Source organism: Sinocyclocheilus grahami, unplaced genomic scaffold, assembly GCF_001515645.1.
Source record: "Sinocyclocheilus grahami isolate Dianchi unplaced genomic scaffold, SAMN03320097.WGS_v1.1 scaffold91.1, whole genome shotgun sequence".
Classification (NCBI taxonomy): domain Eukaryota; kingdom Metazoa; phylum Chordata; class Actinopteri; order Cypriniformes; family Cyprinidae; genus Sinocyclocheilus; species Sinocyclocheilus grahami.
The window spans coordinates 3,050,004-3,066,862 of record NW_015505270.1 but is presented as its reverse complement, the minus strand read 5'-3'; the positions used below and the strand labels follow the sequence as shown (position 1 = coordinate 3,066,862).

General features: G+C 35.6%; 1 long non-coding RNA gene across 1 annotated transcript in view; it reads left to right on the top strand.

The window, feature by feature from the left end:
- The first annotated feature begins 16,730 nt into the window (after positions 1-16,730).
- LOC107587304 (uncharacterized) overlaps positions 16,731-16,859 on the top strand; it is a 1,193-nt gene continuing 1,064 nt past the window's right edge. Inside the window, exon 1 of the long non-coding RNA XR_001609458.1 lies at positions 16,731-16,785. This is a non-coding gene — a long non-coding RNA (uncharacterized lncRNA). The remainder of the gene's footprint in view (positions 16,786-16,859) is intronic.

Below are 16,859 nucleotides of genomic sequence, written 5' to 3'. Positions count from 1 at the left end.
ATGATGACTTCAATTTAGGGCAGAATTTGATATGGTTGCCCCAAAAGTTTTGGAAATTGATCTGTAATAACCGTGGCCATGGTGTTGGGTGCACTGTCATGCGATCACATTGGGGTTGCTTTCAGAACTGAATTGAACTGATTGGTTTTTAATGACTACTTCAGTTATTGCATTTGAATTAAAGGTAGAAACAAATATAAACTATTTGAATGTAGTTTTTAATAATACATTTATTTTCAGTATGAATTACCATAAACATGTAATCACACAGCACATGGGGTATTTTCCAAAACATTAGATGACATTAATAATTTACCCTCTGTTTATCCTCACTTAAATGTTACATTACTGATGTTTGTGGTCTGAGAACTTAGGTATAAAATATTAATAAACGCAATCGTTTTTCACAGTAAGATTCACTGGTATTCAAACTTTAAATACTGTAAAGGCCAGAAATTGTAAAGTGAGACATAGAGTGAACCTATTTTGTGTGTTTTCCTTTTAAATATTGAATTGATATTCCAATATTACAAAGTGTACCCATTCATTTAATGGATGAGATATGAGACATTATTTTTTTATAAAGTCCAGCTGTACAGTGACAAGTACTTAAATTGAATAGATGATTTATTGATGATTTGTTCAGTTGTTCAATGTGCTACATAATCGATTTTAAATCTGACACCAATATTTATATTTAAAATCATCTGAGAACAATGTGGTGGATGTCTTTTATGGAGAATACCTACAAATAAACGAATTGAATATATAAAATGAATTATATAATCACAAAATGTGGTTTTCGTTATGTTCATGCTGGTCTTACATTGTGTGCAGTGAATTAAAATGTATATTGTTTTTTTTTTTATGAATTTATTAATTTTTTGGCTCTTTTCCTTGCATGGCTATGATAGTTAGTCCTCATATGCAAATCTTTGAAGTGGCTGCCTTTCATAATAAAGTTATAGCGCAGGTGTTCTATTTAGGTCAAACTGTGTGGCTGGTAATGGTAATGGTCTTATTTTTACTTAGAACACAATTGTTTCAGAGCTGTTTTAATGTTTATTTTCTTCTTTTGTTATACGTTTAATGCAAATGGTGTTTTAATAATTTAACATTTATTTTTGCTACTGTAATCTTGATGTGTCAGTGTTTTGGCACCTACTGTTTTAACCCATGCTGACTTAATAGCTAAATAGACTTTGATTAAGTACCGTAAAAGCAATGTCTATATCAGTCTATATTATATCAATCAGTTACAATAAACAATACTTACAAATAAACTTACTTCTTTTTCCCTTTCTTCAGATTGATTTAAATAATAAAACCAGCCTGTTTTAGAGTACTAGAACCACTCACAAAAAAACACAGATGGTATAATAACTGACAACTCACAGAGAAGGTCTAGCTGCCCTTCAGGCAGAGTCCGTTGGCTTTATTAAAGACAATATGTTCTGGAAAATAATTGGCCACTTCCAACAATCCTATCAACATCCCATCATCGGCAGCTTTAAAAAAACTGTATGTTCAAAACTCTTAGAAACCCGAGTAATTGTTTGGGAGAGCTAGTTGATATTTTCATATGGCAAAATAAAGTAATGCCTTCAAATTATCTTTCCTTGGTCCTTTTTACATAATATATTAATAGATGCTATGCAATATACATGCACTCTCTATTTGAGACCTCTCACATAAGTAAGGCACTAGAAAAGAAAAACATGAGATGCCTTTTGTAGAAGTTGAACTTCTTTTAATGTGACGTGCAAGAAGCTGCAAAATATGTGAGATACGATTACACAGGTCAAATACGTCGGTCAAAAACCTGTTTATGTAGTGATAGAATGGAAAAGCAGCATAACAGAATATAAAACCAGCTCTGTTTGAACGGCCCCTTGTTGAAGAACAAACTTTATAACTAACCTCTCTTATTCACTATGAATAGTTTCATATGCATTTGGACTGTGCCGATTTCCTCAAGGCACTTGATTTGAAACTTCATTTGGGTGCAAGTAATCAATCCTCTCTTTCCAGTGTTCACACTGGCACTATGGGTTAGCATGCTATTGTTATTGCACATAATTGCTATTCAGAGTTTCAACAAAAACAAGTGAGTGACTTTAGGAAGCATTTTCCAACACAGACTTCTTGAGGTCACATCAAATGTCTGTCCTGACATCATACACTAGGATCTTACTCAACATACTGGCCAATGTGACCTTGAAAAATTCCTAAATGGAAACATCGCTACGCAGGATATGGTCCTACAAATAACCAGTGAGTCATTGATTCCCGTTAGCAACAAGCAAAGGGACTGTGTCGGGTACCCTAACTGGCTCTTTCACAAACAGACACACACACACGAAAACTCTTTGGCAGTTCGCTCAAATGCACTTTCCATCACTTGCAGGCATGGTAAATGCGATATGGCCTCCCCACCTCCTCGTCTCTTGCTAGTATCAGCCATGCGGGCTTTTAAGGGCTCAAACACAAAGTAATTAAAAGCTCTGTCATGAGCACTGTGGGCGAAAATAAACACTATGACTACCTATTTCTGTTGACAAATGGCAGTAAGCATTTTAACAACATTATGCAATTAATTTTACAGATGGCAAGTCTTGTTCCCAATTTGTTAAACTCTTCTTGAATGAACTAGGGGAAAACAATAAATTGCTGCATTATCGAAAGTGGAACCCAGCGGCGACTTGTGCAACAGCCCGTTCAACTTGGCTGAAATGTTTACAAAAGTGTCCGCTCTCGTTTTGGACGCCAGTGGATGGGGTAATGGAAAGTGACACTATCTTGCCAGCACTTGGCTGCAGGATATTTCCCAGCAATCCCCACACACAGGAAGTCCAATGTGCTCACCACTTAGGGGAGGTCGCGATACGAATGCGACCATTGCAGCCAGAGACAATGTCACATTATGGAACAGCCGCTCTGTCTATTGCACAGATTACAATACATGACAAGTCATACAGAGAATCACAGCTGCTGTTTTAACCAATTGAAACTCATAGTCTATAAGAAATGACATTGGCTGAGCACATGGTTTTCATATTTAAACCAAGTAAAGCAAACAAGAAATGTCCAGGCCTATAGGTGGCCAAAATTCAAAGAATGCAGCATGTTTTCCCATAAATATAAGCAGCATTGGGTCTCACATGTGGTTATCATAATTCTATTGTGTGAGCAAATAATAATGCTAAATGCAAATGGTAAAATTGCAATTATTATATAATCTTATAGAGTATAAACAGCAAAATAAATAGACTTCAGAGTGTATGACCCTTTAGAGTGCCCTTTAGAAGTAGGTAAAACAATCAAATTCTCACCTTCAAGTTGTTCCAAACCTCTAGATGTTTCTTTCTTCTGTTAAACATAAAAGATGATACTTTGAAGAACGTTGGCAACCAAATAGTTGCTGGTCCCCACTGACTTCCATAGCATGGAATTAAAAAAAAACAATATAATAAATAAAAAAGAAAGAAAGGAAGCCAATGGGAACCAGAAACTGTTTCAGTGTACATATACAATAAAAATAAATGCAATCTAACTAATTATTACTGTAAAAGTAAGTTTAATGGCAACATTCACAGGCAATTTAGCTTTGCTGATGCTGACAAATTAATATCACAGAAAATATTTCTTACTTTTGAGGGAATGAGAACAGTACCAGTAAAAAGTATGGATGCCTTCTCAGTGTTGTACTAGACTGAAATCAAACTGTGACCCCGAAACCGAGGTACGTATCAAACCCTGACTTCTGTGTACCATTACACCCCTACAGATTACATGATGAAAACTGCATTAAGTAGTGTAATCTAGGTTACTCATTATAGGTTATGTAATCTGACTACTTTTAAATTCTTCTAGATTACTTTTTTTTATTAAACTTGTTTTAAATGTACCATTAAATGCACCATGCTGATATAAAAAAGCAAAGAAAAATAAATATGTATGTCTTTTTTGTTATTGTTGTTGTTTACCTATATGTCAATATGACCATTAACCGAAATCAAAGAAGTTAAATTAAATTATTTGAAATATTAATAACTTCCACAGAGGTATTTCAAGTAATTTCTGTAGGGGTTTAGGTTATGTAATCTGACTACTTTTAAATAACTTCTAGATTACTTTTTTTTATTAAACTTGTTTTAAATGTACCATTAAATGCACCATGCTGATATAAAAAAGCAAAGAAAAATAAATATGTATGTCTTTTTTGTTATTGTTGTTGTTTACCTATATGTCAATATGACCATTAACCGAAATCAAAGAAGTTAAATTAAATTATTTGAAATATTAATAACTTCCACAGAGGTATTTCAAGTAATTTCTGTAGGGGTTTGGCAGACAAAATCATTTGGGGATCCCTGCATTATATGAACAGACATTAATAAACAATAAACATGAGAACAGCAATGACATTTCATCACCAAAGTCTTCCAGGTTTGAAATATGTTTGCCCAGACTTCCAGAATCAACAGTAACTGAAGGTCAATGAATAGTGTTTCACAGCTATACAGTGTGTTTAGGAACTTGCATGATTAGTTTTTTTCATACAATGTTGTAATTGCTTGAGAAGAAGCATGGTTTGCCAATTTATTTACACAACATTTGTGATGGAGAGAAGGAAGAATTAGGGAGAATCAATAAATAATAAATCTCTTATGAATAATTTACTGCCATTGTGTGAATAATATGTGATCATATAATCTATAAAAAAGTAACTGTAATCTGATTATGAGCATTTTAAAATGTAATATACTCTCATTACAAGTACTTAATTTTGTAATCTGATTACGTAATCCAGTAACTCAGCACTGGTAATATTAATGTATTTAATGTTACTCTTGTATAGTATGAAAAACTTAATTGATCCTCTGAGGTTACAAAAATCCAGTGTGGTGAAGAAAGTGCAGCCCTGGTTAATAATAATAATAATAATAATTCCTTACATTTACAGTATATAGTGCTTTTCTGGGCACTCAAAGCGCTTTACATAGAAGGGGGGAATCTCCTCATCCACCACCAGTGTGCAGCATCCACCTGGATGATGCGACGGCAGCCATAGTGCGCCAGAACGCCCACCACACCAGCTTATTGGTGGAGAGGAGACAGAGTGATGAAGCCAATCAGCAGATATGGGGATGGTCAGGAAGCCATGATAGTCAGAGGCTAATGGGCGAATTTGGCCAGAATGCTGGGGTAAATGGGCCCACTCACGTGGTCAGACAAGAGCGCAGATGTGCTGAACGCAGGTGGAGGAAAGAAAAACTTCATATATCGTACGAAATTTTCAGGGAGTGTCTTAAGCAGTATCAGAATGCTGTTATTGAGGCACAGTTTAAATATATATCTGATTTAATTGCACAAAATTCTCAGAGGCCTAAGGTTCTTTTTAGCACAATTAATGCCCTTCTAAATACCTCTTCTACTGTTCTACCTGAGGTTTCTACTGACCTGTGCGATTCGTTTTTTTTTTTACACATTTTATCCATAAAATTGAGGGCATTCGCTCTAATATTCCATCTCAGAGGTTTTCATCCCTAGAAATGCCCCCCTGTGACAGTGCTCTCTCACTTTTTCAACCTGTGTCATCCTCAGAGCTTCATGATATTGTTTCTAGTATGAAATCCTCTGTTTGCCCTTCTGATTAAATTTATTTAAGTTCTAAGTCCAGTTGTGACCGCCATTGTTAATAGTTCATTGGTCAATGGGGTGGTACCTACTAACTTCAAACATGCTACGGTACAGCCATTGTTAAATAAACTTCATATATCGTACGAAATTTTCAGGGAGTGTCTTAAGCAGTATCAGAATGCTGTTATTGAGGCACAGTTTAAATATATATCTGATTTAATTGCACAAAATTCTCAGAGGCCTTTTTAGCACAATTAATGCCCTTCTAAATACCTCTTCTACTGTTCTACCTGAGGTTTCTACTGACCTGTGCGATTCGTTTTTTTTTTTACACATTTTATCCATAAAATTGAGGGCATTCGCTCTAATATTCCATCTCAGAGGTTTTCATCCCTAGAAATGCCCCCCTGTGACAGTGCTCTCTCACTTTTTCAACCTGTGTCATCCTCAGAGCTTCATGATATTGTTTCTAGTATGAAATCCTCTGTTTGCCCTTCTGATGAAATTTATTTAAGTTCTAAGTCCAGTTGTGACCGCCATTGTTAATAGTTCATTGGTCAATGGGGTGGTACCTACTAACTTCAAACATGCTACGGTACAGCCATTGTTAAAAAAAACAGAAACAAAAAAACTCATTTAGATCAGCATGACTTGAATAACTATAGACCCATTTCTAAACTGTCTTTTATTTCCAAAGTTCTGGGGAAAAACAGTTGTTTACCATCAGATCTCTTCATACCTGAGTGCTTTTAGTATTTTTGACAAATTTCAGTCTGGTTTCAGGGAGTTACATAGTACTGAATCTGCTTTGTTGAAGGTTTTAAATGACATCTTACTCACTCTGGATGCAGGTTCTGTCACTGATGGGAAACAGGTGTGGTGTGATAATGAGTTCCTAGGCAGGGGTTATGGGAAATGGAGTCCGGAGAAAACAAAGACGAGACACACTATCGTGACATAAATGCATGAATAACAGTTTAAAGGTCTTTCTCAGAGAGCATCAGTTCTCGCCTTGGCTTGCTTGTTTTTGATCTTGGACTGTTTCTGATTTATGATCGTTTTCTGCCTGCCCTGACCATTGCCTGTTCATTGGATTACTCTTTTTTCTGCCCTGGATTATACCTGTTTGCTATTGCTTGACCCTGCCTGTTTTGACATCTCGTTTAAAATAAAGCCTGCGCTTGGATCCTCAACTCCGCTGTCACGACTCCCACGTTACAATTTATCACCTCAAAGTTGGATTATTGTAACTCTTTATACCTGGGTTTGCCTAATTCAACTGTAAATAGATTTCAGATGGTGTCAGCACATTACTTCTGTGCTTGCCTTTCTCCACTGGTTACCGGTTAGGTCCTGGATTGTTTTTAAAATGTTGCTTTTTGTTTACAAAGCTTTACATGGACTTGCCCCTCAGTATATCAGTGATCTTCTTGTCCCGTGCAATGCCACTAGATCCTTACGTTCTTCCAATCATCGTCTTCTTTCTGTTCCTCGCTCACTTTACAAAACTAAAGGTGACCGGGCTTTCTCGATGGCTGCTCCCAGACTCTGGAACAGTCTCCTTCTCAATATTAGATTTTCCTCTTCTGTTTCTATTTTTAAATCTTCCCTAAAAACTTTTCTTTCTTTCTTTATTCAATTTATTTGTACAGGGACAACGCACAACAACAATGTTGTGCCAGAGTTAGCTATAAAGCTAATTTGCATCTGCAGTCCCTGGGCAGGATGTTGTTACAAAATTACAATATTAAGTCACAAACAATACAGTACATACAACACATACAATATCACATCATACTCCATTAAATTACAAAACCAAGTCAATGATCACATATTTGATTTTACTTAAGCCATACTTTAAGCGTAGTTTTAAAAAATACTAAATGTTGTACACTCTCTAATATTAACAGGTATTAAATTCCATCTTTCTGCTGCTCTAACTGAAAAAGCTGATTGTCCAAAAACAGTTTTCTTAAATTTAGTTGAACAATCACCTCTAACTGATGACCTAGTCTGCCTGATATTATCCTTACAGAAAGTCACACATTGTTTAAGAGGTGGTGGTGCAAGATCATGACATAGTTTGTACATCAAGCACACATCAGCAAATAATAAAAAATTATCAAACGTCAATAATTTATAATTTTTAATAATATTGCAGTGATGATAACTCCTTGGCTTTTTAGCTAAGATTGTCACAGTTTGTTTATAAATAGTATATAATGGTTTTAACGGGGTTATACTTGTATGAGACCAACTTGTAGCACAATAAGATAAATGAGGGAGAATCATTGAATGCATAAAGAGTTTAGCAGCAGCCACAGGTAATTGGTGCCTAATATTCCTAAAGATCATCAAGCTTGCTCTAGTACATTTAGAGACCTTTTTAATATGTTTTTTAATCCGTAGAGTGATGCACCCTAAATCCAAACTGCATACGATGTAATGGAAAATGACCAAGATTTAAATGTTCTACTAACTGATTGCAAACGACTTTTTCAATTACTTTAGAAACAACTGGTAGAATACTGATAGGTCTATAGTTAATTACATTAGCAGGATCACCAGTCTTAAATATAGGTGCTATTACTGCTGACTTCCAGGCACTTGGAAAATGACATTGTTTTATTGACAAATTAACCAAATGTTGCTTTCGCTTTTCTCAATTCCTTTACAACTGTATTACGCAAGTGCTGAAATGTCCTTCTATCATGAGCTAACCCTGATTTAAGTGCTATTTTTAAAGCATGGTCCCTCTGTTTCATTAACTTCCATAATTGTTCATTTAGCCAAGGCAAATTCTGCTTCTTTCTAGAAAAAGTGAAATTTTTACTAAATTCACCCTTAATCTTATTAATTGTTACCATTAAACATTCAGAGGCAGCTTCTAAATTATCTGTAGACAGAATCTCATTCCAATCTAGTTTTTTAAATTCCTCTTCAAATTTGTTTTTATGTCGTTTTGGTATAATATTTAGCACATTTTCTTTTTCTTGTTGATATAAAAACCTATGTTTTGTTAATTTTCTTACCACTAATATAAGATTATGATCTGATTACCCTGTTAATAAATTTATTGACTTAGTTATTCTTTCTGGTTTATTGCTAAATATTAAATCAATTTGAGTTTCAGATGATAAGGTGATTCTAGTAGGGCCCTGGATTAACTATATGAGGTCAAAATGACTTACTATCCCCTAAAGCATTTTCCTATTTGACTTCTCATTCCAATTTATATTAAAGTCTCCAACCAAAATTAACTCTTTATTTTGATCAAACCCCTTCAAAAGATTTCTCAGATGATCATAGAAAATACTAATTGATGAAGGAGGTCTATATATGCCCACTACAGTAAATGTCATACATGGAGATAAAACAATTGTTACAGCAATTGATTCTATAACCACTAAAGTACTGAATTAAATTTCCTTACATTTAATGCAGTCCTTCACGTACATAAGCAGTCCACCACCTTTTCCAAATTTTCGATCCTTTCTGAAGACTTTATAGATAAAGTTTGGTGATGTTTCTGTCAGCCAGGTTTCTGACAAGCAAAGCAAATCGAAGTTCGAATTTGTAAGTAACTGTTCCAGTTGTTCAGTTTTTGAGGCAACGCTTCTGATGTTTAAATGTCCCATAAGTAATCCTTTGGGCTTTGAACGCGAAAAGTTTCTCATGATTTGCCATTTTAAACAGATGAAAATCCTTTGTCTCGTTGTGTGCACACAGTTTAAAAGTACCTTGTAGTCTGTTAACTCCAAATGGCCGTGCATCGTCTTTAGGTCCAGGTCCTGGATTTTGATGAACGTCGCTCGCCAGAAGAAGAGTAATGGCTAAATAACTGATCGTTCTCCGGAACAATTGAGATGGTTTTCTTCTCTCGATAGATCGCAAGTGCTTTGTTGGAAAAGTCACTTTTCCGTCGTTTAATATCACGGAGAAAGAAGTGAATTGGCTGCATAAATCAGAGGTAGTAACAACAACATGCGTGTCTGTCCACCGTTGATGTATGTTTGTTTCTCAACAGCAACATAATGATAGAAACAAAAGGATAGCAGTATAGCCAATAACAATAATTTTCTGTGTCCTATCAGCAGTATTATCTTATCTGTATTCTTTATGTTTTAATTGAGGGTGTTTATATTTTTACATTTGTCTCCAAGGTTTTGATCCAGTGTGTTAATCCTGTTGTAATGTTGTTCTAATTTTGGTTTAATACCTCTGTTCAGCACTTTGGTTGCAACTTCTGTTGTTTTGAAATGTGCTTTTTTAAATTAATAAGCTAAACTAAACTATATTGGCTGATGTTGATTCGCCACATAAAAACTGGGACATGAAGCAAAACCACTTGAGAACCTTTTCTCCAGAGTCTTCAGTTAGTTATTCTTACTGTGACCATCCTCAAGTTAGAATTCCCTTGCATGTTATGCTATTGATTTTCTGTTTCTTTGTCCTGTTTGTACATGTTCACATGTTCAGTCTAACCGATATTCTCTCATGTGTCACCTCCATGGAAAAGAGTCGTCGTACCCACCCTTTCTGCATATCACCTTTCTATTTTCAACCCCTCTCATTGGAAGGTCATCAACATGTGCCCCTCCAGTCACAATAACAGAGTGCAGGCTCCTAGTCTATAAATCCAGGGACGCAGACATACTGAGGATGATGTATGAGTGCAGCCGCAGTTCAGAAGACCATGGGCGATTCTGACTCTACCTGGTGATTCATGGGTGTGTTTGCTTCACCTCATGCCTGTATGCTAGGAGATAGCAGCACAGCTAAATCAAACCTAATTGTCATAGCATGTAGCAAATCCTTGAGGAGCTAGTCTGAAATACCAAAAATAAACCAAGAAAATCATCCACTACAATGGAGCTTGATTTATACTTCATGTTCAATTCAAATTATTCATATATCCCAGAAATCCGTGCAGACTGCAGAACCACCATTTGTAGTGCAGTGCATTTGTAGTACAGTGCAGCTTTAAGTATAAGGGCCTACCAGTCACATGTGTAATTTTATCTAATTGGATGTGCTTTTATGGTGTTTTTGTCTGTAAAAGAGCTTGACTATGATCTGAATGTTAGTGTTTGGAAAAGAGCGGCTGAAAAAGTAACCGAATACAGGTTTGTAACAGCATGAGGGTGAATAAACCATGTGATAATTTTGCAATACAAACAACTTCAGAATTTGGAAGCAATCAGTCATTTAGCAGATGATACTGTTAGCAGCTTATTAGAGGGAAAACCCTCTGGAGCAACCTGGGGTTAAGTGCCTTGCTCAAGGGTACAGTGGTGATAGCTCATGGCCAGACACAGCCTCAGACGGCACACACTTGGACCACCTACAATCTGTTCACTTGCCGGCTGAAGGATACTGCACACACAAAATGGGTTTAAAAGTTTTTATAAATTGTGTTTAGAAACTATCAGACTGGTACAACGAGTGCATTCTACAACGAAAATAAGTTTAAGTTAAGAGTTTTATTTTAGGCATTTAGAAACAACAACAATAATAGTAATCCCTGCAGAGAATCAGGCTGGAATAAGCAGTTTGGAGGATGGATGGATTACATTATAATACATTTTGTATAGTACCTTTCATTTACATGTCCTACACAGGAGTGTTGTTCCACAATACAAATTGGCACAATGCCAAATGACTTGTCTGCAATTGATGAACCGCCTTCACATATTGTAATGACCGTATTTCCTTACACTTTGTGTAAGGAGTTTGCCGGTGTTATGGATCAACTGGGGACAGATCATTGTATCTGAAATTTAAGCCATCGCATTCATTTTATCTGTGACATCTGTCATGGGACGAATGGAGAATACATTGTCTTCAGTAAACTCAATACAAGACTCCTGTACTTAATTTTTCCATACTATCCACTGGTTTCTCTTCAGGCCAGCTGTGTTCTCAGCAGTATCTGTAGGAAATATTGGTGGTGCATGAATCATTTTTTGTTTACAATTCAAAGTTATATTCAGTGTAATTTAAAATAACATAACTGTAATACAGTGTTTAAAATGCTGTTGGATGATGCAAGATGAGCATAGGACTTGCAGGTATTTTTCATACATTTAACTAAAGACTATGATGATCATGTAACCAATAATAATCTTACAATAAAAATATAGTACTGTAGTGTACTATATGAGATCCAGATCTCTAAATGTACAGTACCCTAATTTTCATGATTGTTAAGGTGTCCAACACAAATAAAATTGTCTTTCTCTTTTGCTCGCTCTTATATTGTCTTACTAAAGCTTTGTGTTAGTCACAAAGTTTTCATTTTATTTATTTGTTGCGGTCATGGGATTTTTAAAATATTTTTTTTTTATTTATGTATGCCCTATGACAACAATTTAATGTCTGACATTAGCAGAACATATCCACGATACATTCTTACAAATATATATTTATGCCATTCTGAAATATTGTACAATTATTATACATCCTAACTTCATAATCATTTGGCATCTTATTTGGTAACTATGCCTCCTACCCAAAACATCTAGAATATGGGAAGCTTTGTAGTCATTCATTTTATGCAACTAGTGTGGCCTTCACATTCTGGTAGTATCTGATTTTTTTTGTCAGAATTCTAAAAATGTTAAGGAACATATCTCTTTATATCATATATAAAATACTGTTGAATTACACAATTTAGTGTATTTATTTCAGTTGTAACGACCTACATCATCATGCCATGTGCTTTTAATAACCTTTTCTGCAAATGATCAAAAACACTGATTAGTAGGTCTATAAATTCAGTGTCATTAGCATGTCACTAGTCATCATGAAAGTAGGACAATGGATTCACGTAAAGTACAAGAAATCAGATTTGTTTTTACTGCACAGAGAATACCAAGAAAGCAGCTCCAGCAAGGAGAAGATGTGATAACTTTACACTTAAGGGTAAGGGAATGATCAATTGTTTTCACCAAAACAAATTGTTCTATTTTGACCTTCATTTATTAATATAACGTTACAGCAGATGGAGAGCTGCGTTACACATGCAGACAAAAGAAAAACCAGAGTTAACATCTGGCTAAAATAGTCACATCACCAGAAGAGGCACACAGTAAATTTGTTGATTCCATGCCAGCCCTCTTGGTTGACATTGTGGTGTTGAAAAAACCCACCATACCATAATACTTAGATTTTACTAGCCTGGCATGGAGGACGACATTCGCAAGTGGGTAAGTTATGTTACATCTTGGCATAATTTATTACTTAACCTCTGTTCTTTCAGATAGCTCAGTATCCTCAATGTCAGGCCAGGAGAAAAACAAAAAAGGAGAACAAGGCATACAATCCTATAGTTGTAAGAATGCAAATATTACAGACTTGATAGACATGTGTTTGCTTAATGTTTAAAATGTTTTGGTTATTATTTTAGGTCACAGAACCTCTGGAATTATGGACCTAATAGAAAGGCTTACAACAGGGGTGCCCAAACTCCGTCCTGGAGGGCCAGTGTCCTGCAGCGTTTAGATCCAACTTGCCTCAACACACCAGCCGCGAAATTTCTAGTATGTCTAGTAAGAGCTTGATTAGCTAGTTCAGGTGCGTCTGACTGGGGTAGGAGACATGCCATTTTTGTCACATTTACCGTGTCTGCATGATGAAAATGAAAGTGGTCCGGTGAGAAAAATAATCTTGTTTCCATTTTCATTAAGATGATTTTTTCTTACCCCGCTGGCAATTAATTTGACTTGTTTACCCCAGGAAACAAGAATAAATATCGTATATATGTCGTTACGCCCCGTCTAGGGTGAAGGCGCAACATGAAGGAGTACGAGGACACGGAGGAGTTTTGGAAAACGAATGAACAGTATTTTAATTAAACAATGATTTTACAGTACAAGAGAGGGAATTTTTGCTTCAGGAGCCGACAAGGCCAAAATAACAAACAGAAAACAACTAATATACAACCCTCTAAATTCCCTAGTTCACAAAATAAAATAACATACAATTACTTCCCATCCAAAAACAATCAAAACACAAGGTTCCAACAAAAATGGCGTTGGTCTCCCTACCTCCCCAGAATACTATTATATACAATTATTTACAATGCTAAGCGAACAGATCCGAACAAGGGCAATCCAGAATCATAATCAAAAAACAGTTTTGTTTTTTTTTAAACGCAAGTCAGTAGTAAGACTAAATGGGCAAAGCAAACTAACAAACAATCTCAGAAATTCTCAGTCTTACGAGCACATGTAACTAACTAGCAGAGTCAAGGCAGAGCAAACACAACAACAGAGCACAAAAGCTGAAGTAGGAAGTGATGACGGAGTCTCTTATAGGCAGCAAGGAGTCAGCTGATCAGGTAGGGCGTGGCACCAATTAGACTGCAGGAACCAATCAGCTTCGTCCTGGACAGAACACACACACAAACACTTCCCAAACAAAAGAAAACACAGAAGTAGAACAAAAGGGACGTAACAATGTTTTCTTATATAGAAAATGCATCACGATTTAAGAATTTTTAGATATATGTATTTGAAATAAGGCACAAATCTCAGCAATAAAAGCAATTTTTGCAGCGTGAATGAATGAATGAGGTATTTAAACATTGCTTGCGCTTTAAAAAGGGGGAGGAGACCGAAAGAAACTCTCGGTTTACTGAATAAAACCTGCTCCCGACCAGGTTAGGTTCACAGAGTAACTTACTATGGTAACTTACCGAGAGGTTTAGTTTTATCTTTTACTGGAACCGAAAACCTTGAGTTTCCCTTTTCTGGGGTTAACAAACTCTGAGTTTCCAACAAAACCTGCTTTCTGGAATACTCCCCAGGGGCGTGGCAGTGTGATGGTGGATTATTTCACAAAACGGCCAGAAGCTTATGCACTCAAAACCAAGAGTGCAGAAGAAGTCACACATTGTATATTAGATTTATTTAAAAAATATGGAGCTCCTAAAATAATCTTAACTGATCAGGGAAGGGAGATTGTCAACAAGATTGCTACAGCACAAGTCAAAATAAGTTTGTATGACCATAAACAATGTCGGTAACCTGTATATCTTTTATCAAAGGTCAACTTTAGTCTGTGTAACAAAATGGGGATATCCAGGAGTCTGTGTTATCCCTATCATCCACAGACAAATGGCCTTGTTGAGAAAATGAATGGCACGATTCTAATGATTGTGATTATGTTTCGCTCAGGTCAATCATGAAAATGTGGAAGCCATGGTTGTCAGTGAGCAATGTGCACATGAGCTGGGCAAGAAGAGGGAGACCATGGAGGTTGTAAAAATAAACATAACAAAAAGCCATGACAAGGTCCACAAAAGAAAATTGGAAAAAGGGCAGGAGGTCAACTTTGCAGTTGGGGACAAGATTTTAGTAAGGAATGTGAAGTAAGAAAGCAGAAAAGGAGGAAAAATTGATCCAGATATACTGGGTCCATATTGTAAAAATTGAAGGTAAAAATGTAGATGCAGTTTCTACAAAGGGTAACAAATATTTTACTCCTCCTAGGCTTCAGCCTCCCAGCCTTCAAACTCCCAAGAAATAGACAGAAGACCATGGTGTAGCGAATTTAACTCATGGGGAAATATGAATAATTAACCATAACTAGTTATAATTAACTATTCATATTTTAGATCCACTGTTGGAGTAAAACTGACCACTCAGGGTCAACCGTCTTGTCAATTCTAAGAACGTTAATTTCCTGGTTAAAGGAAATAACCTTCTTACTGTACAATTCTATAAGTTTGTAACGTAAGAAGACCATGGTAAATACTGATGTGACTTTAAAGACTGTGTTTCTTTCCATAATGATAAATTATATATGGGACAACAAAAAACAAAATGCATTTTGGAGTAAAATGGGCCCCTATAAAGTATATTCTAATAACATGATGGATCTAGCACCAGGCAAACAGCTGGAAACTGAGGTAAGATAAAGTATGCATTCTCCAAAATGTACATGACTACCTTTAATGTGTTTGCTATTGTGGTAATCCAATAAATCCTATTTTTATACTTTATGTAAATAGGTTGTGAATGCATTTCTTTACAACCCTGGGCAACAATTAAATAAGTCAGGAGAAAGAAAGGCATATTTAATTGATTCTGATAAAATGAGGTCGATTTGAGGAAGCAAAAAAGGCTTTAAAAATGTAGTTGTTTTTCAATGCTGACCCAAAGGGATTCCTCAATATTACTAGAGCTTTTGTTTTCTTTCTTTCTTTCATTCTTTTTTTTTTTTTTTTTTTTTTCCCTTTTTTTTTTTAAATGGTTTCGTAAGATAAAGTATGCATTCTCCAAAATGTACATGACTACCTTTAATGTGTTTGCTATTGTGGTAATCCAATAAATCCTATTTTTATACTTTATGTAAATAGGTTGTGAATGCATTTATTTACAACCCTGGGCAACAATTAAATAAGTCAGGAGAAAGAAAGGCATATTTAATTGATTCTGATAAAATGAGGTCGATTTGAGGAGGAAGCAAAAAAGGCTTTAAAAATGTAGTTGTTTTTCAATGCTGACCCAAAGGGATTCCTCAATTTTTTTTGCACTTGTTGTTTTAGAATGGATCCATCTAGATATGATATTCATTTGGGGGCAGTTTGTTCCAGCAGTTTGTTGAACATTCATAGTGAATTTGTGTAATTACACATAGCTAGAGACATAAATAACTGCTAATTATATTGTTCAAATAAAATGAGATAATTAGCTATAATTAGAGATTATGTTTTTCTTTAAGGCAAAGTATCCAAAAGATGGAAAGGCTGTATATATTGACCCTTTTGGTGCCGATCATGCAGCAATTAACCAATGCAAGGATGTGACAAGGCAAGTATCCAAACTGTGTTAAAAATAAGTGAATTATGGCTACTGACAGGTGCACTTTCTCTTTAACAGGTCTTTAATGAGGCTGAGGGGTCTAAACATTTCAAGATGGAGACATCACACAATTGTGCATTTGTTTACAAAGTAGGCATGCAAAGTTTAATCAATTCTTTTAAAGTCTTCGACACAAACAAATGATTTATTTATGCATAACTTCATAAGCTAGCAGAGTTCCTTCTCATAGAGGAAGAATTTTCATTTCCTGTAAATAAAGCAGGCATTGTGTTAATGCGCAGGGCCATTGCCAAAATGCTTTTAAGAGAAACTGGTGAGCATAACCATTTACACATCATTGATACCCTACACAACTTTTTACTGATTTGTGCATTATATATATATATA